The sequence below is a fragment of the Zootoca vivipara genome, chromosome 2 (assembly GCF_963506605.1).
Source record: "Zootoca vivipara chromosome 2, rZooViv1.1, whole genome shotgun sequence".
Lineage (NCBI taxonomy): Eukaryota > Metazoa > Chordata > Lepidosauria > Squamata > Lacertidae > Zootoca > Zootoca vivipara.
The window spans coordinates 49,132,206-49,154,475 of record NC_083277.1 but is presented as its reverse complement, the minus strand read 5'-3'; the positions used below and the strand labels follow the sequence as shown (position 1 = coordinate 49,154,475).

At 44.4% G+C, this 22,270-nt stretch overlaps 1 protein-coding gene across 1 annotated transcript in view; it reads left to right on the top strand.

The window, feature by feature from the left end:
- Positions 1 to 22,270, top strand: part of ATP2B2 (ATPase plasma membrane Ca2+ transporting 2) — a 377,201-nt gene that overhangs the window by 148,451 nt on the left and 206,480 nt on the right. The gene's annotated exons all lie outside the window — the stretch shown is intronic.

Below are 22,270 nucleotides of genomic sequence, written 5' to 3'. Positions count from 1 at the left end.
AGACTACCCCTAGAGCCGGCCCTGACTGAATCCGGCTAAGAACCTCCCTCTTTCTGAGAACGCCGTTCTGTTCTATATTATGAAAAGACTGACACTGTAGGGCTATAGATGTTCAGTTAGAAACTAATAGTGCCATCCTATACACCTATAAGGGCGGCACTGCGGGTTAAACCACAGAGCCTAGGGCTAGCCAATCTGAAGGTCGGCGGTTCGAATCCCCGTGATGGAGTGAGCTCCCGTTGCTCAGTCCCTGCTCCTGCCAACCTAGCAGTTCAAAAGCACGAAGTGCAAGTAGATAAATAGGTATTGCTCCGGTGGGAAGGTAAACAGTGTTTCCGTGCGCTGCTCTGGTTCGCCAATAGTGGCTTAGTCATGCTGGCCACAAGACCTGGAAGGTGTACGCCAGCTCCCACGGCCAGAAAAGCGAGATGAGCGCTGCAACCCCAGAGTTGTCCACGACTAGACCTAATGGTCAGGGGTCCCTTTACCTTTTATACATGTCTACTCAGAAGTAAGTCAATTGCCTTTCGTGGGGCTTATTCCTAGAAAACTAGCTGTCACAGATGGGGTGTTGGCTACTCCCGAGTAAGCACTCCACACATCCTCTGGATTTTCATAGTTTTATTGTGCATGCTATATACAGTGGTGAGATGTCTCAAATCATGTCTGCTCTGCATGGGGCAGAAGCCCACAATGGCGTCTCGTGGGCTCTGACCCCCCTTTTAAGACTCCAAACGCCCCTCCTCCTTGCTCTATGGGTCCTCCGTGGTCCCAAACCAGGCTCCTGAGGTGCCGTTCTCTCTCCTCCCTCCTTTCCAGCCCCTGCTGAAGCTAGCTCCTCCCCTGCTTCCCTGCTACCAACCTGGAGCTGAGCCACCAGGACTCTGCAGAGCCCTGGACCCGTCTTAACCCTTCCTGTTCCTGATTTGAACTCCCAGACTTGCTGCTGCTCTCCCATCTGGTGGAAGTAAGCAGAGTGGGCTGCTCTCTGCAAGCCCTCTCTCTTACATCCACCCCCCCTCCAGGCTCCCCCCCCCTTTCTGAGGCCTGGTTTGCCTGGTCTGATGTCTGTAAAGAGGGCTGGAAGCCTGACAGGTCTTCCTCCTCTGTAGTGTGTGTAAAATCCTGTTCCCCGTCGGTGCTGGGTGGCTGGTCCGTGTAGTTCCTTCCGTTGTCATCCTCCTCCTCCCTCTGGAAAATTGCTTCCGATTCCCGGAGGGCTCCTTGGGTCTGCGTCTCCCCTGCTCCCCACCTGGGATCGCCCTCCCCCTCTGTGTTCCCTGTGCTACTGACGTGTGGTGGTTTGGGTCTGTGGGAGAAAGGAGCGTGCAGTTCCAGTGTGCGGTCCTCCCCTTGCATGGTGTGCGTGGTTGCCTCCGCGTTTTGGGAAGCAGGAGTGCCCTGCCTGGCCATCAGACATTTTAACCCCCCCTCCCCCCACCGGGAGCCCGGGCTCGCTGTGGCACTGTAGACCTCCTCCTCTTCCTTTCTTTCTGGACCCTCTTGGCTGCCTTCTCCCTCCACCCTTCTATCTAGTGTCTTTTGTGTGATTTCCTCCCCCTCCCTCCTGTCAGCGTCTTGTGTTGGATGTGTGTCACGTCCTCTGAACCTTGGGCTTTCCCTAAAGTGTGAGAGCAAAGACCTGTGACCCACGGGATGGACCTTTCTCGCTGTAGGTGCTTCCCCCCTGAAGGTGACAGGGTTGATCTGTGTCAGAACCTTGAAGGGCCCCAGCCTTCTGGGTGCCAGCTTCTTCCCCCTTCCCCCCATGGGAAGGCCTTCTGACCACAGCCAGACCCTGTCCCCTCCGTGGAAGACCTTCTCCAGTCCCCTGTGATGGTCTGCCCCCTCCTTGTAAGCCTCATTGCCCCTTGCCACGTCTCCATCCAGTTGTTGGTGTACTGTCTCCCTCCTCTCACCCCATGCCTCAATAGGTGGTCCCCCAATCTCCCCCTCCCCCTGCTCTGGGAAGGCTCTGGGGTTTCGCCCAAGACTGGCCTTACTGGGTGTGAGCCTCGTGAAGACATGTACTGCATGCCCCTCCGTGGGGTTGTCATGATATTGCTTGAGAATCTTCCCTCTGAGGGAGTCCTGGGGCATATACCGGGCATCATTGCTAAAGAGTAACCCCTCTTTCTCGGCAAGCCCTTCCCCTGCCCCCTTTTTCTCCCTCAAGTCCCTCCGTATGTTCTGGGTAAAAGTGTCCTCTTTGGTGAGTTGGCTCAGTTTCTCTTCCTGCATCCCCGCCTCTGCGTCGTTCCATCCGCCTGGGGAGCTGATGTGGTGCGATCCTGAGGATTCTCCTTCTTTCCTGCAGTGCTCCTTGCCGTCTGCATCTCCAAAGGTGAGATCTCCCCGGCGCTGGCTGCCCACAGGTTCATTGTCCATTAAGTCCAAAGCTAGCACTTCTGCGTGCTTGTTCACTGTCATCTTCCGAGAGGGGGTCTGTTGCGTGACCTCACCCTCCTGCAATTCCCGGCCGCCTACGGTCAAGACGCTCATGGGCAGCTCCCTTGGGAAAATGGGAATCTGATCCTGCTTAGCCAAGTGCACCGATAGGAAATCGTTGCTGCTGCCCCTGCGGAGAAGCCCGACTGTCTCCTGGGTCTGGCCTCTTGGCAGCTGCAGACTCACTTCCATCTCTTTGTCGTGCTGTGGGGTGTTACAGGAGGGCTCAGTTGTTGGTGCTCTGCCTGGCCCCTCCCCTCCTGATCTGGCATCCAGGCTTGTGTCTGTGCCTGCCTGCTCTCGCCATTCCTTCCTCTGGGGGCAGTGTTCCACCCAGTGGCTGGGTGCATTGTAAAGGCATCTCCCGCCTTTCTCTTCCCTCTGTTTTCCCGCGTCAGCGTTTGAAAGTACCCGCGCGCGGGCTTTGTCCCTCTGCATCACATCTGGCTGGAGGGGGCTGTGCTGTGCTGCAGCTGCCTCCCCGGGACTGTATGGGAACTTGTGGCCGCTGCCTTTCCCCTCCGTCTGTCCCCTCTGCCCGGACTCGCCTCTCAGCCTCCTGCACTTCCACGCCACCATGCCTCTCAGTCTTAGAGCCAGCTTGTGCTGAGGGTCGCCCTACAAAGTGCTGGCCCGTCCCGAGTGTCCTCTCTGCTTGTCCAGCCTCCGCTCCTCTGGCTTGGCTGTGTTCCGAGCTGCTCGGTTCACTAAGCTTGGCTTCCCCTGTGCCCGGGTGCCTACCTGGTGCTTGAGCCGTTCCATAGTTGCAGGGTGCTGGCAACTCATGCCAATCCTCCCTCGGCATCTCTCTCTTCTGCTTTAGATGCTGCCAACTTCATGCCGGCTGCTACATTTGCAGCCCTCTTCCCTCGGGGTAGCCATCAAGAGATTGTGGGCTTGCTGTCACAGATGGGGTGTTGGCTACTCCCGAGTAAGCACTCCACACATCCTCTGGATTTTCATAGTTTTATTGTGCATGCTATATACAGTGGTGAGATGTCTCAAATCATGTCTGCTCTGCATGGGGCAGAAGCCCACAATGGCGTCTCGTGGGCTCTGACCCCCCTTTTAAGACTCCAAACGCCCCTCCTCCTTGCTCTATGGGTCCTCCGTGGTCCCAAACCAGGCTCCTGAGGTGCCGTTCTCTCTCCTCCCTCCTTTCCAGCCCCTGCTGAAGCTAGCTCCTCCCCTGCTTCCCTGCTACCAACCTGGAGCTGAGCCACCAGGACTCTGCAGAGCCCTGGACCCGTCTTAACCCTTCCTGTTCCTGATTTGAACTCCCAGACTTGCTGCTGCTCTCCCATCTGGTGGAAGTAAGCAGAGTGGGCTGCTCTCTGCAAGCCCTCTCTCTTACACTAGGTATAGGATTTTTTTGCAGCTGAACAGCACATATGAATTCATAAGAAAGTCACATTTAATTTAGTGAGGCTTACTCCCAGATCATGGGATTGCAGCAAGAAAGCTTCATTGAACTCAGTGGCAGTTTTCAATATACATGCATAGGACCATGTTATAAAAGAAGCACATTTTAACACTTGATACTAGAATTGCATTGATAGTGAATTATTCAAGGGAATATAAAATTAGTAGTTGACCTGTCTGCAGTATCCTTCATGGCAGGAATCATTTTCTGGTGTTCTGATTGCACCCCCTCCCCAAACAGACTTTAGATTATTTGCTTTACACATTCAAACTCATTTTCAAAGTATTTTGTATGTGCATTTGAATCTTATTCATTCATATAAGATGCAGATATTATCTAAATGTTATTTTAAATGGAAATGTGTGTTGTGTTCTAGTGATGTACTGTTACTTTCGACAACATGAGCTAAAAGACCACGTTACCTGCAATTCTCAAACCAACTCACAATGATTTAAAACATATTTCATTAGAGTAAGTGTATTCCTTGAATTGCATGCCCTTAGCTATTAAAGTAAGAATATAGTCTTATTGTCTGAAATGACACTGGATCCCCAAAAATTCAGGTTTTCAGAATGTGGGATAAGTAGGAGTGTTACAGTGAACTCCCATGGATGATACACAAGAATGGTACTGTAGTTATTTCTCCACAGTCCTTATTGCAGAGGCACTTAAGGTTTAATAATTACTTGCATAGAGGACAGTATGATGCATTTTTATATCTCCCATAAGTTTCTTTTAAATTCTATAGGCAGCAGCAGTTCCCAATATTTTATATGTCTAGATGATGGCCTATATCTTATCAATTTAAAACAGAAGACATTTTTATATGGTCTGTGCCAACCATTTTATTATAATTATTAATTCATTGCATCGTAAGTATGGCCACTCAATCATTCCTATTGCACTGCATTAATAAATTAATGTTACACTAATTTGTATTTTGGTGTGTGGTGTATATTGAAGAGAGACAAAAATGTGATCTTTTCTTGAAAGTGAGATCTTGCTAATACTTAAGTAATCAGACATTTAAATGCCTGTCTTTGGGAGATTAAAACACTGAAATACTGATCCTATAGATCTTTGCAATAGTCACATAGCACAGAGTTCATCCACACTTCTGGTTGAGCGCTGCACCATAAACTCTTGGTACAGGTATGAGAGGTTTCTCTTTTGTCCCACCACTTTCCCTGGGAAAATCTGCTGTTTATGATGCTAGCTACATTGAGTTACCGAAAACTCATGCACAAAAATTATTGCCCTGTGAAATGATGTGTTTATTTTCCTTCTCTAGACTTCCCTAATCTCTGCAATGCAAAAAAGAATTAGATTTGCCAGATGTCTGTGCTTCACTCATATAGGGCATTGTATTATTTTTCAAATAGTGAAAAGTTAATGGGGCCAGCAACTGTTGCCAGTTTGAACCTTGCAGTAGGGCAGCCTATAATGCTATGCCATGCCATGTCATTTCAATACTGGTAGAAGTCATCAAACTTCACATTTGTTAGCTATTAAAATATATGAATTACCACAATACAATAGCACTCCCAGATTCCAGATTGTGTCCATGCCTGCATTTGTATAGCCTCTGTTTTTCTTCCATCCCACATTGTTCATCTGATATTTTTGACATGATTGCCATTTTCACACCACAGCTACGGTAGGTGTCACTTACTTTCTTTTTGAGCCTCATTGCTGTGGAACTGTTCACCTTGCTATTACTCTGAAAGCCTCAGGGAAACAGCAGCTTTCTTGTAGGAGACGTGTGATTCACAACAGAAAAGGCTTTTTCCTGTCAATCCATCTTGAGCTAGTACTGAAATGAAAACAAAATCAATGACACGCACCTTGGTATATGCAACTAACTACTACTCCCTTATTAAAACCACGTTGGCTATGCATATAATTGCATCTATTGCAGAATGGCGTAATTGTTGGCTAGCTGTGATCATGTAATGTGACTTCGTACAGGGCACTTACTTACGGTCTTATGTTCCGAATACTGTAACTGATTTTAACTTGTTATTTTTCTAATTGCGGTAGTGTGATTGAGCATGCCTCTGTGACCCACCTGAAATTCAGTTGTGTTTGCATCTGAGAGATTGTCCCGCTTTTTACAAAGTACCATATGCCTCAGCTCTGTGGAGCTACATGGCAGGAGACAAGATGCATTACTGCTCCATAATTGCATAAGCCAGATGAGAGCTTCTATCCTCAGCTGGGCTCCCAAGCATATTGGAGCAATCCTCATTTACTTTCTTCAGTAGTCCCACAGAACAACTCTTCCCCCCCTAAGGCATCAACACTTTTACCACATGCATAAACCAGAGGAACAAGAAAACAGATGGAACCCCTACATAGCTGTTTTCTCCCCCAGTTCATCCTCAGCCATCCTGCTGCTTCCTGCGGGCTACTGGACAACAGCACATCTTGTATAGTGGTTGATTTAATGGGCTCATCTCTGCTGTTTCTGTCCACATGCCTTTCATCTCTCAGCCCTCCTTCCCTTGCTTCTTCCTGCCTCCCTTTGCCTTAATATCCCAGCCAAATATAATGAATACACTGCTCACCTTAGTATTTGCCTTCACATTTTGTGCTACAGAGAACAAATCATAGCATATAAGGTAGCAAGCTGGTAGAAGGCAGAGGCATCTCTCCCTATTCCTTCCAGAATCATGGCACAGAGATGCTGCTAGGGGGCTGCAGAAAGGACAGAAATGGGGGTGGGGAGATTGTGCACACAAGTCAAAGCTTGTGAGACAAGCTAGGGAATTAGCTACCTTAGTATTGAATGTGCAGCTGCATGTTGGCAACTAATTTGTTTTTATTCTTAGGTGGGTTTATGAAATTTCCTGAACCATAAAGAAAGAAGCGGTTCAGAACTACTGGTACTTCCTTCTTTCTGCATTAATGTATCAATATAATCATAGCGTTATTCAGAGCCTTCTTTCACCTGTACTGTACACATGTTTGCCTTTTGCTCACCATGAGCCAAAGCTTGCAGTCCTTTATTTCATAAGATCTTATTCAAGCTTTTACATCATACAATAAGATCAAAGAAACTACTGTAGTCTAAGCAGAAACAATATGGAACGAAAAAAGAAAATATAGAGTCCTTTCTCAAATGTAGCTCTTAACCTTTGTCACACACAGAAAGTGGTGGATCCTCCCAGCTCTCACCTGGGAGCTTTCCTTTCTTCTCCCAGCCTCTCGCCCTGGGAGAGATTTGCTTCCCTGCTTTTCATTCAGGGTCCTTCTACCAACCAACCACTACCTTCATGTGTGTGTAATCCTTGGGCCCTGGTAACAGACCAGAAGACGCCAAATAAAAAAAGAAAATAGAAAGAAGAAAGAAAAATAAATAGGACTTCCAATTTTCTGTCAGTTACATAAAAGAAATTATTAAAAACATTCACTCTTGGGTATTCTAATTTCTGTCAAGCAGTATTTCCCCAATTTTCAGACCAAAAATGTCTCAAATTCATTCATTTTCCATTTCACACAAAAAGTCCAAAAGGGATTCTCTAATTATTATCATTAATAAATGTCAGCAATGTTTTTTGTCTAATCAAACATTATCAACTTTGCCTCCAATAACTTCAACAACCATTCTTCCAGTATTAAACAATAATAAATCTTTCCATCTTTGCCCATATAAGCCAGTACAGAAATCCATATATGCATTCAAGGGTTATTATTACTGACCCCCATGTATCCCAATCAGTCAAAAAGTAAGGGTAGCTGTGTTGACCCATGAGAATAATTCCAAAGTCCACATTAGCGACTGCAGTGTTAAGCGGTTTGAAAATTTCTGAAATAAATAACACAAGCAAAGCATAACTGGGAAAACCTTTAAGTGGAGAAAGCCAAATTATTTCCCTGCCTTGGACCCTATTGTCTCATTGAAAAGGAAGCAAAATTAATTTCTGCCTGGGGATAGCTAAACAGTTTGAGCCACCTATGGCTCCAGGTTTGCCAAGGAAGAGCAATATGAGATGCAACAAGCCTTACAAAACATGCCTTATTATACAAGCACCTGGTGATAAAACAGCGCAATTAAGTTTTCATTATCAAAGAAATCGAAATACTAGTACTGAGATTTCACTGCTAGCCAATATTCTCATGATGCCCTTATTCAAGGAGAAAACAAGGAAGTACTTTAAAGGAAATGTTAATACTGTGTTGAAAAGGTTCCACACCTGAGAAGCAAATATAAATACAGTGCAGGAGGTGCTTTCTGAATAGAGTACAGTACATGGTTTTTCAGTGTGAAATGCCATAGTGTAAAAAGGATGTGTCAGATCTTGATTTGGGTTACCCTGTCAGATATGAAACAACTTTTCTCTTTGCCCTTGATTGTGTTGCTAAAAGGTAAACGCAATCAAAGGTAAAGCACACATAGTGGCATGGGGTGAAAGAATCCCTTGAAATGGCATTGTGCTTCTGTGGATGCAAAGAATATATGTATTTTCCCTCCTTTCCTTCAAATATTTTATTTCCTCACTGGTAGAAGTTGTCTCCAGCATCATTCTTGATTTGAGATTATTATTTTTTGCTTCATTAGTTCTAGGATAAGAATAAGAAGTCTCTTTCAAGGTGAGGCAAAGCCACTACAGGCGGGTCACTGTTGCTTATCGAGAAGGGTGAAAGGCGGGCCAGGACAGCAGTTAAATGCACTGCAAAATAAGGATGGATCAGTGCATTTCTCGTCCATTTCAGTTTTCACATTCCAAAATCCATTCCATACTTTGAAATAAGAAAAGTTGAAAATCTTTTGATCCAGTGGGAGACATCCACTAAGGGAAGAGGAAAAGAGATTTTTTTGTGTGTGTGGATTCCCCTCCCTGCAACCCCCAGCACCCCAATAATCTGTTTTGAGGGACCCCAACTATGCAGAACAGATCCAAAATAGGTGTAGGGGAAAAGGGACATCAGCAAAAGTCACTTCCCCCACTCCTCTTTTGGGGATGCATCTACTGGACCAACAGTGCTTGGTGGACTAATTGGAGCTCACCATATTTATGCCTAGTTCTGTAGATGTACAGTAATTGTATCGTTAAGCCATAAGTAAAGTAATATTGGCAATGGCCCTGAAGGTTCCAATAATGCACATAGTGTGTAGAAAGCACACAATTTTGGGGCCCTAGAGTCCTAATCTTATAAATACCCTCTATAGTGTGCTTTCTACACACTCTGTGATCCTGGAAACATGTATGGTTCAGGAATACAAATATTATGTACTCAGAACAAAAGTTGCTCTTTTGACTTTTGTAAGGGTTATGATAGCTATTTGGGCATATTAACTGTTTCTAAATATTGGCTGTGCTATACGCTATGTTTAATTACTCTCCTTCTGCCATATTGGATGGCTGTTTTGTGGGTACTCCATATAACCAATGGTTCCCCCCGTGTGGGACTAGAGCAATAAAAACATACCGGTAAATGCATTTTCTCTCCCCCCCCCCCAGTCAGTCATTTTCTTTGAAGACATGAATAATTCTGAAGATGAAATGTGGTGTTTTTAATCCCATTAGCTATTAAGAAATATTTCCATCTGGAAAAGACCATATCTTGATAGGTTTAATATGAATGTTTTTATATGGATTTAACACTTACCAATATTGTGTTTACTGCTGTGCAGTTGTTTACATGTTTCTGAAGCAACTGATGCACACATTTTTCTCTGTGTTATGTAGTTGCTCTTTTAATTTTTTCACATTTATTTTTTGTTTGTATACTCGCATTATATGCTGCTGCTCATTTAACCATGTTTCTGTAGCTCTTGGATCTATATACTGTAATGGAAAACAAGCTGAAGCAACTGTGTTAAGATGTCATCATATATTGCTAGTTTGGAATGAGAATTAGAGCTTGACCTCATTGATCACCTACCTCCCTGTAACTTCACTTACAATGCTGGCACTTACCCCAAATTCAGATTAGCTAATTGGGATTTCTATACCTATACTAGGGACACGGGTGGCGCTGTGGGTTAAACCACAGAGCCTAGGGCTTGCCGATCAGAAGGTCGGCAGTTCAAATCCCCGCGACGGGGTGAGCTCCCATTGCTCGGTCCCAGCTCCTGCCAACCTAGTAGCTTGAAAGCAAGTCAAAGTGCAAGTAGATAAATAGGTACTGCTCCAAGCGGGAAGGTAAATGGCGTTTCCGTGTGCTGCTCAGGTTCGCCAGAAGTGGCTTTGTCATGCTGGCCACAAGACTGGAAGCTGTACGCCGGCACACTCGGCCAATAACGCGCCACAACCCCACAGTCGGTCACAACTGGACCTAATGGTCAGGGGTCCCTTTACCTTTACCTTTATACCTATACTAAAGTCAAGATGCATTTGCCACCACCTGGAGACTTAACCTGTGTAGACAACATCAAGGAGAGTCCCAGCTCTCTGCTTCTGTGCATCTGAAACCTCCGGGATCTAACAAGTAGTCAAAACGCTGCTTTGGTTGAACTTGGTAGGCCTGTCTACCTAGCAATTGCTTGACTTGCTGGGCCCTGCAAGGAAACAGTCTGAATTGCCCCCTAATAACTAATAACTATTATAAATATTAATAAAAGTTGTGCCTCTGAGGGATCCACGGGGCTTTGGATTCAACATCTCCTAAGCCACTGATTTCTTACTTATACATGCCCCTTTTCACAGCTTTTGCACAGGCTATTGCTATGAGGAAGACTGCTGGAAGTTGCTTTCCATGCTGCTGGATTCAGCAGGTGCCTTCACAGCAGTGGAAGATTATCCCCCACATTATCCTAATGGCGTTTCCGTGTGCACAGGTTAGGTCGGTCTTCATTAAAACCTGAAAGGACAAGAGTTCCAAAGTCATTTCCCTGTGACCTGTTTATTGAAAGTGCATCCTGCCTTGTTTGCAGAAGGTTTGTGAGGAAGTCATGCAATGTCCATGTTTGATGAAGCATTTGTTCTGATTTGTGAGGTTATGCAACACCATGCCCATCCATGGTTATCTCACACATTTCCATCCATTTCCCTGTCACTTTCCTTACTTCCTTACTTCAAAAAGTTCAGGAGCTTTCTGGAAGTGGGTTTGTAACAGAAGAGCACCAAATCCACTTTAATTGCACAACCTGAATTTGCTGGTATGCAACTGAATCCCGACTGGAAAATTGCAGCAATTTGAAAGCAGCCTAACTACTACCGGTATTAATCATTCTGTACCTGATTTTCTGAAGTGGGAAAAGTGAGCAGTGGGGAGATACAAAATGTAAAAAATGGAATAATTTCTCTCTTGGTATGCTTTTCAGTATGCTGCAGATATCAAAGAAAAAAACGAAAAAAGGAAGGTTAAAAAAGACTGCTGTAAAAAAGAAGGTAGAGACAGAGAAAGTGAGGTACTATGATTTCACTCATCTCACTGGAAGAATAACCATTCTTTCCTATTTTCTGTGTTTAGATTGGTGCCTAGCAAAATGGATGTTTTACTAGGTTCCTGTCAAATTTCCTCTTTAGTACCTCATTAACCAACAAATGCTTTTGAATATCAAGTCACAGGGGTAGTGTTCCTGATGCCCAGCAGCTTCAGTAATTGCAGTTGCTGTACAGTGACTTTACAACTGCAGTGTAGCAGCAGTGGTACTTTCCATTGTTGAATTGTGATGCCCTTTAAAGGGTATCTGTAGGGCTAATAAGATACTAATACTAACAAGGAAAAATATTGCCTCTGTTTCTTAGGGCATTGTCTTGATGAATTGATTGGGGAAGGTTTGCTCATCTTTCAAGACCTTAATTTAAAATTTCAAGTTCAAATTTAATATCGGCTTATTTGCAAAAAACATAGTCCATATTCATTTTCTATTTATGAAAACATATCACTCAGGATGGCTTGCAATATTTAACATTACTGCATTATGAAGTTGTTCCAAAATGATAGAGTTGAGGCTAATGTTGAAGACATACATAGAAAGGATAGGGAACCATTTAAAAAGATGTGACCCAAAGTAACAAATAAAGTAAAACAAAAAACAAAAAAACCTGCTGGTGAATTCTAGCTGTGCAGAAACTTGGTGGCCCTCACCATTGATTCTGTCTCCAGCTAAAAAGAATGATCATAGCTGCTTTGGAATCTGGATCTGACAGCAACAGTAAGGCTATTGAAAGTGAAATAATGACCTTTAACGTTGACAATTATACTACTGGCACCATTTGTTAGATCATCTGTTTATTGACTAAGCAACTGAAAAGTAAATATACTATTAAAAATCTCTCTGTTCAAGAACACTGTGAGTGACACCATCTTTGTGTTTTCTGTGCATCAGATGCCATTATAATGACAGTCACAAGGAAGTAATGACCACAGTGTTTGTTTATATTTCCTATATGACACATAAGATTTCCGTAGCAACTTACATTGTTGCTTTACTTACCAAACTTCATCCATTCTGCTAAGAGATACTAACTTGGCTTCACTAGCTGATGTATTTCCTCAGGTTCTGGAGTGCAGCAGGTATCTCCAATTCCAGGATAATATGGTACTATACATAAGAGAGGGGGGACTTAATGGATGTTTTGTTCCTGGGTTTACAGAACTTGGGAAGACAGCTAACAAAGAAATAAATCTATAAATGCAAATGTTAAAAAAATAAAATTCACAACGCAGTATGGAAAATGACAAAACAGGAATGTGCTGCATCTTCTCAAGAATAACTAAACAGAAAATAGTCAATAACACCCATAAACTACTTTCATATACAACAAACACAATATGTAAATTATTTTAGCTTACACCAGGGGGTCAGCAAACTTTTTCAACAGGGGGGCAGTCCACTTTCCCTCAGACCTTGTGGGGGGCCGGACTATATTTTGGAGAGAAAAAATGAACGAATTCCTATGCCCCACCGATAACCCAGAGATACATTTTAAATAAAAGGACACATTCTACTCATGTAAAAACATGCTGATTCCCGGACCATCCACGGGCCGGATTTAGAAGGTGATTGGGCCACATCTGGCCCCCGGGCCTTAGTTTGGGGACCCCTGGCTTACACACTGTTTTAGCATTCACAAAAGAGCAGAATCTGAGGGGGGGGGGTATAATTAAAAAAACCTGCTTGGAGTGTTTTCGCCATTGGAGTTACATTTAAGTATATATTATTTATTTAGTATTGTACTATAATATTTATCATATATTTAGTTAGCAAGCAAAATACTTTTGTTTGTTTAAATGTGATTTTAGTCTACCCTTCCTTGATAACAAGCCCAAGGCAGGGTACAATAAAGTAGAGTAAAACATAAAACAATCCAACAATATAAGTGTCAGGGTAGATGAAATACTATACCAGAACAGGGATAATAAAGCAGCCAACCATATGAGAAAACAGATGTATTTGCAGCTGACAAGAAAAACTCAGTACAGTATCTGAGGGGAGGGCATTCCACAGTCATGGTGCAACAGCAGAGAAGGCCCTTTTATAGAAGAAGAAGAAGAAGAAGAAGAAGAAGAAGAAGAAGAAGAAGAAGAAGAAGAAGAAGAAGAAGAAGAAGAAGAAGAGGAGGAGGAGGAGGAGGAGGAGGAGGAGGAGGAGGAGGAGGAGGAGGAGTTTTGATTTGATATCCTGCTTTATCACTACCCGAAGGAGTCTCAAAGCAGCTAACAATCTCCTTTCCCCTCCTCCCCCACAACAGACACCCTGTGAGGTGGGTGGGGCTGAGAGACTTCAGAGAAGTGTGACTAGCCCAAGGTCACCCAGCAGCTGTATGTGGAGGAGCGGAGATGCGAACCCGGTTCCCCAGATTACAAGTCTACCGCTCTTAACCACTACACCACACTGGCTATAGGTCACCACAATGGCATAACTACCATGAGGACCTCCCCTGCATGTCTCAACTCTGGGCTGTTTAGGTCCAAGTTGTTTAGAACTTAATATGCTATTAGAAGCACCTTGAATTAATATACTATTAGAAGCAACTTGACAGCCATTGTAACTCTGTCAGGGCAACTGTTATATGGTTTGATAACTGCTCAACAACTGAGCAACTGAAGATTTGGGACCATTTTCAAGGGCAGCCCATTAAAGTACTTTATGCGAGTTCACCAGTACACATGGGTGTAGTGGCTAGGCTATTCCTTTCCAGGAACTGCTGTAGCCTGAGAACAAGTTGGCGTTTGAAAGGCATTCCTGGCAAGCAAGGCATCTTTCACCCCCAGTGACAGTGATGGATCTATGAGCATCCACAGACTATGAACCTGCTCTTCCAAAGGGATTGCATGCATGACCAAAACAAGGATTTCCACCTAATTCCTAGACCCACAAGGTCTCTGTCTTGTCAGGATTCAGTTTCAGCTTATTGTCCCTCATCCAGTCCACCGCAGCATCCAAGCACTTTAGAAGACATCTAAAGGCAGCCCTGATTAGGGAAGTTTTTAATGACTGATGTTTTAATGCATTTTTAATATTTTGTTGGAAGCCACCCAGAGTGGCAGGGGAAATCCAGCCAGATGGGCGGGGTATAAATAATAAGTAGTAGTAGTAGTAGTAGTAGTAGTAGTTTTCCAGAACTCACACAGCCTCACTTAATTCCAGTGTCCAGGAAAAAAATAGAGCTGATGTCAGCATGTTGCAGTGGCCTGGGTGGTGTGGCAGAGCCATGGAAAGCACCCTCTAACACAGGCATCACCATAGGAGCCAACTCCTAGGAGCTGTGGGGGCTTCAGCCTCCCCCAATAAAATATTTGAGGGGGCCAGACCTCCCCAAAGTTGATGGACATTGCCATTCAAATGGTGTACATGCACTGTCTCATGTGATCTATTATGTGGGGCAGGGCATACCTCCCTCCCCAACGTTTTGTTCAAGTTGGCACTCCTGGGCATCACTGTAGCTCATCATAATGGGGCTGGGATGAGGCAGGGCAGTGGCAACATTGGGTCTGCCCTGACACTTGAGCCACTGTTGTATTGATGGCACTGAGCTCCAAAAATTAAGGTAAAGGTAAAGGGACCCCTGACCATTAGGTCCAGTCGCGACTGACTGTGGGGTTGCAACGTTCACCTCACGTTATTGGCCGAGGGAGCCGGCGTACGGCTTCCAGGTCATGTGGCCAGCATGACAAAGCTGCTTCTGGCGAACCAGAGCAGCACATGGAAATGCCGTTTACCTTCCCGCTGTAGCGGTACCTATTTATCTATCGGTACTTGCACTTTGACGTGCTTTTGAACTGCTAGGTGGGCAGGAGCTGGGACCGAGCAACCGGAGCTCACCCCGTCGAGGGGATTCGAACCGCCGACCTTCTGATCGGCAAGCCCTATGCTCTGTGGTTTAACCCACAGCGCCACCAGCGTCAAATGTTGTATCCTTGGCAACAAATGCAGATCGGATCCAAACAAAACAAACAATGATTTCAATGAGAGAGAGTGCTTAACTCTTCAGTAGATAAGAACGGGACTTAACAACATTTAATATTGGTTGAATTGTGTTCTTTTTCATTTTAACAAAGTCATTACTCATCCTGATGGCAACCGCAATAAAAAATATATGGGTTTTTCTTATAGTTTGTGAAATGGTTCACAATTGGTTCTAGCTGTAGTGTATAAACAGCAGCTTATGGGGAAGTTTTCCCAGCACATCTGGGTTGTGTGCTAGAAAAATAGGTGACCAGTGTCCATGTATTGTGCTCAACACTAAAACAATTCTAATTGAATTAAGTGCTTGGAAATGGAGATAACTGCAGGGCCGTTTAGTGAGGGCAGCGTGAAACTTTACTCTCACTTCAGCTTTAAGGGTAACGCCTGATCACATCATGTAGAGAGATGCATTAGTGGTCACTGTATAATCTCAGCAATATGACCAATTGCTGAAGGGATGAATTGTTCTAAAGAACTAGTACACAGAAATAAAGCCAATAGGTGATGTGTTGGTCTGCAGTACAATCTTCCTGCTGTGATAAAGGGTTACAGTATTTGATACCAACAGCTCTCACAGTCACCGTCCATGAAAGAAGGTTTATTCCCTCCAGCTGCAATGTTTGCAACTGATATTATTCAGGAATTAGGAAGGGGAATTGTTTTTTCTAGCTGCTGGGGGGGGGAGTATTTTTCAAATCTAATTACTGTGTTTATAGATATGCTTAATGATCAAATAATTTGTTGAAACTGCAATAGACACAATTAACAAACATGATCTTATTGCACCATATTTATTTGAGACTTACAAATATATCCTACTTCCTAGCCAAAAAGGTAAGCCAGCTTGCAATAAAATAGGACAAAATATGTACAAAATAACAAAGCAAGAACAAATATCAACAACCACAAAAGCATACAAACAATCTTCTCAATACTCGAGTAAAACAGCCAAGACCACAAAAGCCTTATTTAAAGTGGTTTTTTTGGGTGTGGGTGTGTGTAATTGTGTTGCTTGCAATCCTATTGGGTTTCCTTTTTTAATTACAAGCGTGGCTGGGATGATTATTTTTACTGGGACTGCAGCAGATAGGGAGGTTGGGGTTATCTTTTTCTCTAAACCCCCCACCTTTACAAAAATGGACTGCTGACCCTCAGAGTCCCTTCCAACTACAATTCTACGATTCTATACCCTCCCTGTAGTGCTGCAGTTAGAAAAAAACTCCCATCTGTCACAACTGAAGCTCCCCCCCCCCAATAACCCTGCCATGCCTTTTGTGTGTGCGTATTTTTAACAAGATTGTGGTGGGATAAGAAACAGCTAAACTTTCCCTTGCAGTGTGGTCCCAATAAAAAAATTGCCGCTAAAATTGTAATTAAAGGGGGTGGGGAATCCATGTGGTTGCAAGTGAGGCCTTTAGTGCCACACCTAAATACAGGGAAGCAGGGAACCCACTGAAGATTCTCTTAGCAAAGTGTTCCAATGAGCAGGCAATGGAGAAGGTGGAGTCCCCTGTGTTTTGGCCTCTCCTACTGATCTGAAGACATAAGCATGGAGGAGGACACATTCCTCCTGATATCCATGAATATTAAAGGGGGGCACTCATTCAACCACAGCTGAGAGGTGGTGGAAATAATACACATTTGGCATTATAGAAGAAGAAGAGTTTGGATTTGATATCCCGCTTTATCACTACCCGAAGGAGTCTCAAAGCGGCTAACAATCTCCTTTCCCTTCCTCCCCCACAACAAACACTCTGTGAGGTGAGTAGGGCTGAGTGAGAGACTTCAGAGAAGTGTGACTAGCCCAAGGTCACCCAGCAGCTGCATGTGGAGGAGTGGAGATGCGAACCCGCTTCACCAGATTACGAGTCTATCACTCTTAACCACTACACCACACTGGCTATAGAGAAAGGTATAAAACAGAAGGGGGAGGCCAATAGGGCCTGCTTACACTCTTCCTGGTAAGGTAAACAAGTCACGTCCCCCAAACTGTCCAATAATTGCTTCTACCACACCATCTATAAACCTTTACAACCCCCTGCTGGGGTAGTCTGGAAAGTCAATGCAATTCCAAGGCAGCCAGATCCCTTTCAGTTTTCTTGGGAAGGAGAGCTAGTCCCTGGCTCCTTGTCTCTCCTAGAAATTAGAGCAACCTGCTTTTCTCTGTCAACCTCAGTCCAGTGTCTCTGAAGCATGAACCAAGTGGCTTAGGCTTGGGGTGGGTGTGTTCACACTAATCCTGTGTGTTGGTAACAATGCAGAGACACATCTGTTCAATTATATATCATTTATTAAGAATAAGGAAGGCAATGGCTGTAACAAAGGGAGAGAGCAGAATACTCACAAAACAAAAGGTACTCTTTAGCTGGAGTCTACCTTATCCTGAACTAGTTGTTTACTAGTCTCTGCTAGATCTCTTCATGAGCAACACAGCATAGATGGTCAGTTGCTGGCTTGCTGCCCACATAGGGTTGAGTGACAGCTGGCACTTTGTCAGCCATTCAGAGCACGGGTCAAATAGAGGGCAAGAGAGCATGGTTTTCTCCACAGGGTGCAGAACAACCTGTATGAAATACCACAAATGTCACACATTCAAGTCTTAACACATATGAAAACCAGGCATCTAGCAGTTCCTCCTTAATGGTTTGAGATGTACTAACCTACAAAGAATGAATACTTCTATAAATCTTTCTGAATGTTTCTAAACATCTAGAGCAGGGGTCAGCAAACTTTTTCAGCAGAGGGCCGGTCCACTGTCCCTCAGACCATGTGGTGGGCCGCCCTATATTTTTTTTGGGGGGGGGGAATGAACGAATTCCTATGCTCCACAAATAACCCAGTGCTGCATTTTAAATAAAAGCACACATTCTACTCATGTAAAAACATGCTGATTCCCAGACCATACTCGGGCCAGATTTAGAAGGCGATTGGGTCGGATCCGGCCCCCAGGCCTTAGTTTGCCTACCCATGATCTAGAGTAGGCATTCCCAAACTTCGGCCCTCCAGATGTTTTGGACTACAATTCCCATCTTCCCCGACCACTGGTCCTGTTAGCTAGGGATCATGGGAGTTGTAGGCCAAAGCATCTGGAGGGCCGCAGTTTGGGGATGCCTGATCTAGAGCTATAGCCCATTGGTAGAACAGGCTGATACTATACTTTTTAAAATATACCGGGCATACCGTAATCATATACTTTCCCTAGTATCTATTTACACACTTATTTACATACAGTATAGGTAGATTCATTTTTTAGACTGTCAATATTTGCAGTATGTTCCAAACTTCCAAGTAGAAGGTATATATATAAAAAGAAAAAGGTGTAAGAGAGCATTTTATGTAAAATACTCAAGATCAATAATACTTACTTTACATAATACCTTTCAGTGCTGTGTCATCTGTTTAATATACATTAATAGATTATATGTATCCAGTACTGAATGCCACTCCCCCCCAAACATTGGGTTGTACTCTATTCCCATTAAGCAGTGATCCAGCTGCTATATTTCATACTGTCATTATTAGTGGCATGCTGCCCTCTGTACTGGTTCCTTGCCAGGACAGCATTTCAAATGTTCAGTGATAGCCCCTTCCATATATTCTTTGCATGTGAATGGTAGGGTACAGTATCGTGGCAGGCTTTGTTCTCAAAATTCTGAGAGGAGCACTGTTTGTACAACAGCAGCAACCATGTAGAGAGGCAGAGCTCTACAACCAGGCTGCTGGTGTTGTTGCAGGGATGGGGAAAAGCAGTAGCAAGAATTGTGCCCCACGGGCTCAATGGCAAGGCTAGTCTGGGGCTCCCACTGGATTGCTTGCCCAGCCCAAACCCTGAAGCCTTTCGTATCAAAGCATTTGAGGCTACTTACTCATGTTATAAGGGACGCAGGTGGCGCTGTGCGTTAAACCACAGAGCCTAGGGCTTGCCGATCAGAAGGTCGGCGGTTCGAATCCCCGCGACGGGGTGAGATCCCATTGCTAGGTCCCTGCTCCTGCCAACCTATCATCTTGAAAGCACGTCATAGTGCAAGTAGATAAATAGGTGCCGCTACAGCGGGAAGGTAAACAGCGTTTCCGTGTGCTGCTCTGTTTCGCCAGAAGCGGCTTTGTCATGCTGGCACATGACCTGGAAGTTGTACGCTGGCTCCCTTGGCCAATAATGCAAGATGAGGCCGTAACCCCAGAGTCGGTCACGCCTGGACCTAATGGTCAGGGGTCCCTTTACCTTTACCTTACTCATGTTATAAGACTCTTAGGATATGCCAGAAGAAAACCCAGGACATATGCTCTCCCCGGGACTATGTGATTGCATCCTTAAACAATCAGATCTGCAAGTTATAGATGTTTGTATAGAGAACAATGAGGGCTAAACTAAGCTTTTAAGCACAACCAGAATGAAATCACAGTGAAATGTTAAGCAAAATAATAACTTAATGAGGCAATCCAACCACTATGTCAAAAACTATTATTAATGTCCTTTTGTTTGTTGAACAATACAGAATTTTAAGCCCTTGTTCTACAATTAATATTATATAATCATGAAATATAAGTTTCTCAGGAAGAGCCCCACCCTCAGCCCCATTTCCAATATTTCATAGAACTAAAATCCTAATGAGGCCTGGACTGGAAGAATATGTTGCAAAACCTAAATTCTAATGAGATGTTTAAATTGAATAACTGTGAAGAATGGCAGTATTCTATAATAATGATAATGTTATAGTACCAACATGTTTTTTATTGTTTAATTTCAGAATGTTCTCCGGAATTTTTAAAACTGGGGCAATCACTGTGAGTAGGGATGGAATCTTCAGAAATTATTGATGTTTACCTTAACCACCCGAATTATTTCTAATTCTTTTCTCACTCCTTCCTCTCAGTGATAAGTAAGTCCACTGCTGGTTCTACTAAAAATACAATTCTCACATAGCATATACATTCTTATTCACATCATTATATGAATAATATTATATGAATATTATTAGGAAACACTCCAGGTTTCCTAAAGTAACTGGCACACAACGGGCACACATCATGTATGTCTTAGTGCCTCAGAAATAGAGTGCAGCATAAGGCTTGGCTCCTCTAACCCCAACTGTGAGCTCCACAAGGTAATTTTCAGCAGTTCACAGAGGTTTGTTAGAGTGCTGGACATTTAGTTTTCCTTTTGGAATAAAGTCTATTAAAACCCATTAAGCCGGTAAAAGCATTTTGAAAACCCTTATTTTCCATATCTCATGGGCTATAATGCGTGCCTTCCATGCTTGGAAGACAGCAATGGCAATCAAGGGGAACAAATAAAACAAATCATGTCAATTATAAGGCCAAATTATATGCTCAGTTGGAAGCTCAGAAACATAGGCACCTAAAAGGTAATGAAGGCCCTGGGCCAGTTTCCACAGGGTGGCAGTTCCAAGCCTGGCGTGCCATAACAGAGAAGACCCTCTCTCTGCTTGCTTGACTTCACATGACGGGGGAATCCAGAGAAGGGCTTCTGTTGTAAATATTAGGTGATGGGTAGATTGATAAGGGTGCTGTTTTAGGTATGCTGGTCCCCAGCCATTGAGGTGCACCCTCCAAACCCTGGGAGCCAGCATGGTGTAGTGGTTAAGAGCGGTGGACTCGTAATCTGGTGAACTGGGTTTGCTTCCCCGCTCCTCCACATGCAGCTGCTGAAGTCTCTCAGCCTCACTCACCTCACAAGAGTGTTTGTTGTGGGGGAGGAAGGGAAAGGAGATCGTTAGCCACTTTGAGGCTCCGTAAGGGGAATGACACAGGTGGCACTGAGGGTTAAACCACAGAGCCTAGGGCTTGCTGATCAGAAGGTTGGTGGTTTGAATCCCTGCGATGGGGTGAGCTCCTGTTGCTCGGTCCCAGCTCTTGCCAACCTAGCAGTTTGAAAGCACATCAAAGTGCAAGTAGATAAATAGGTACCACTCCAAGCGGGAAGGTAAACGGCGTTTCTGTGTGCTGCTCTGGTTCGCCAGAAGTGGCTTTGTCATGCTGGCCACATGACCTGAAAGCTGTATGCCCGCTCCCTCGGCCAATAATGCGAGATGAGTGCCGCAACCCCAGAGTCGGTCACAACTGGGCCTAATGGTCATGGGTCCCTTTACCTTTAAGGGGAATGAAAGGCTGGATATCAAGTCCAAACTCCTCCTCCTCCTCCTCCTCCTCCTCCTCCTCCTCCTCCTCCTCCTCTTCTTCCTCCTCCTCCTCCTCCTCCTCCTCCTCCTCCTCCTCCTCCTCCTCCTCCTCCTCTTTCATGCAAAGTCTTGAACCACCTGCAGGGATAGGAAACCAATGTCCTTAACTAAGGGATTGCTTTGACAAAGTGAGTAACTGGGACAAGGCAGTTCTGCTTACCTGAGCTCTGGCTATTGTTATTGCTATGGCATACTGTGAGGGCAAGGCAGCAGTGAGGTTGGTGTGGTGCAAATGCAGCAGCTGGAGTGCCAGATTGGCTTGGGCTCACAGCAATGGCTGTGATGGAAGGTCAACTAGGCAGCACTGCCCTGCCCTGCCAACTGTTGCTGACTGGTCTGTGGTTGACAAGAGCTTTAGGGTTCTTTTAAGAAATACACGGTTGCACCCTTGTTGACTGCTCTTCCTGTGATCAGAAACAAGTTGGATAAGTGGAGCAAACTCTGGGCCCTGAGCACTGTATAACTTTTTTTAAACAACAACTGCAAATGGTTGCACTGGATAGGGTCAGGAAGAGAACTGGAGGAATAGAAGCAGAAGTGTAAGTCAGGTACACAAGACCATTTAGAATGTAGCTAGTTGAGTGGTGGCATGAAGAAGAGAAAATCTTTAGAGAATGTGAGGGAGCCACCTCAAGCAGTTGCTTTCATAGTTTTAATTATTGTGAAGGGAGCAAAACATAGGACAGCACTTGGAAGTGCTATGCCAGTGGTCATTGTGTCACAAGTAAATGGTTTTGGAGTGAGGAGAGAGAGAGAGAGAGAATAAAAGAAATGAATAGAATGGTGGAGTGGGAAGGGAGGATTATATGACTTTTATTTCAATGCCTACCCTTT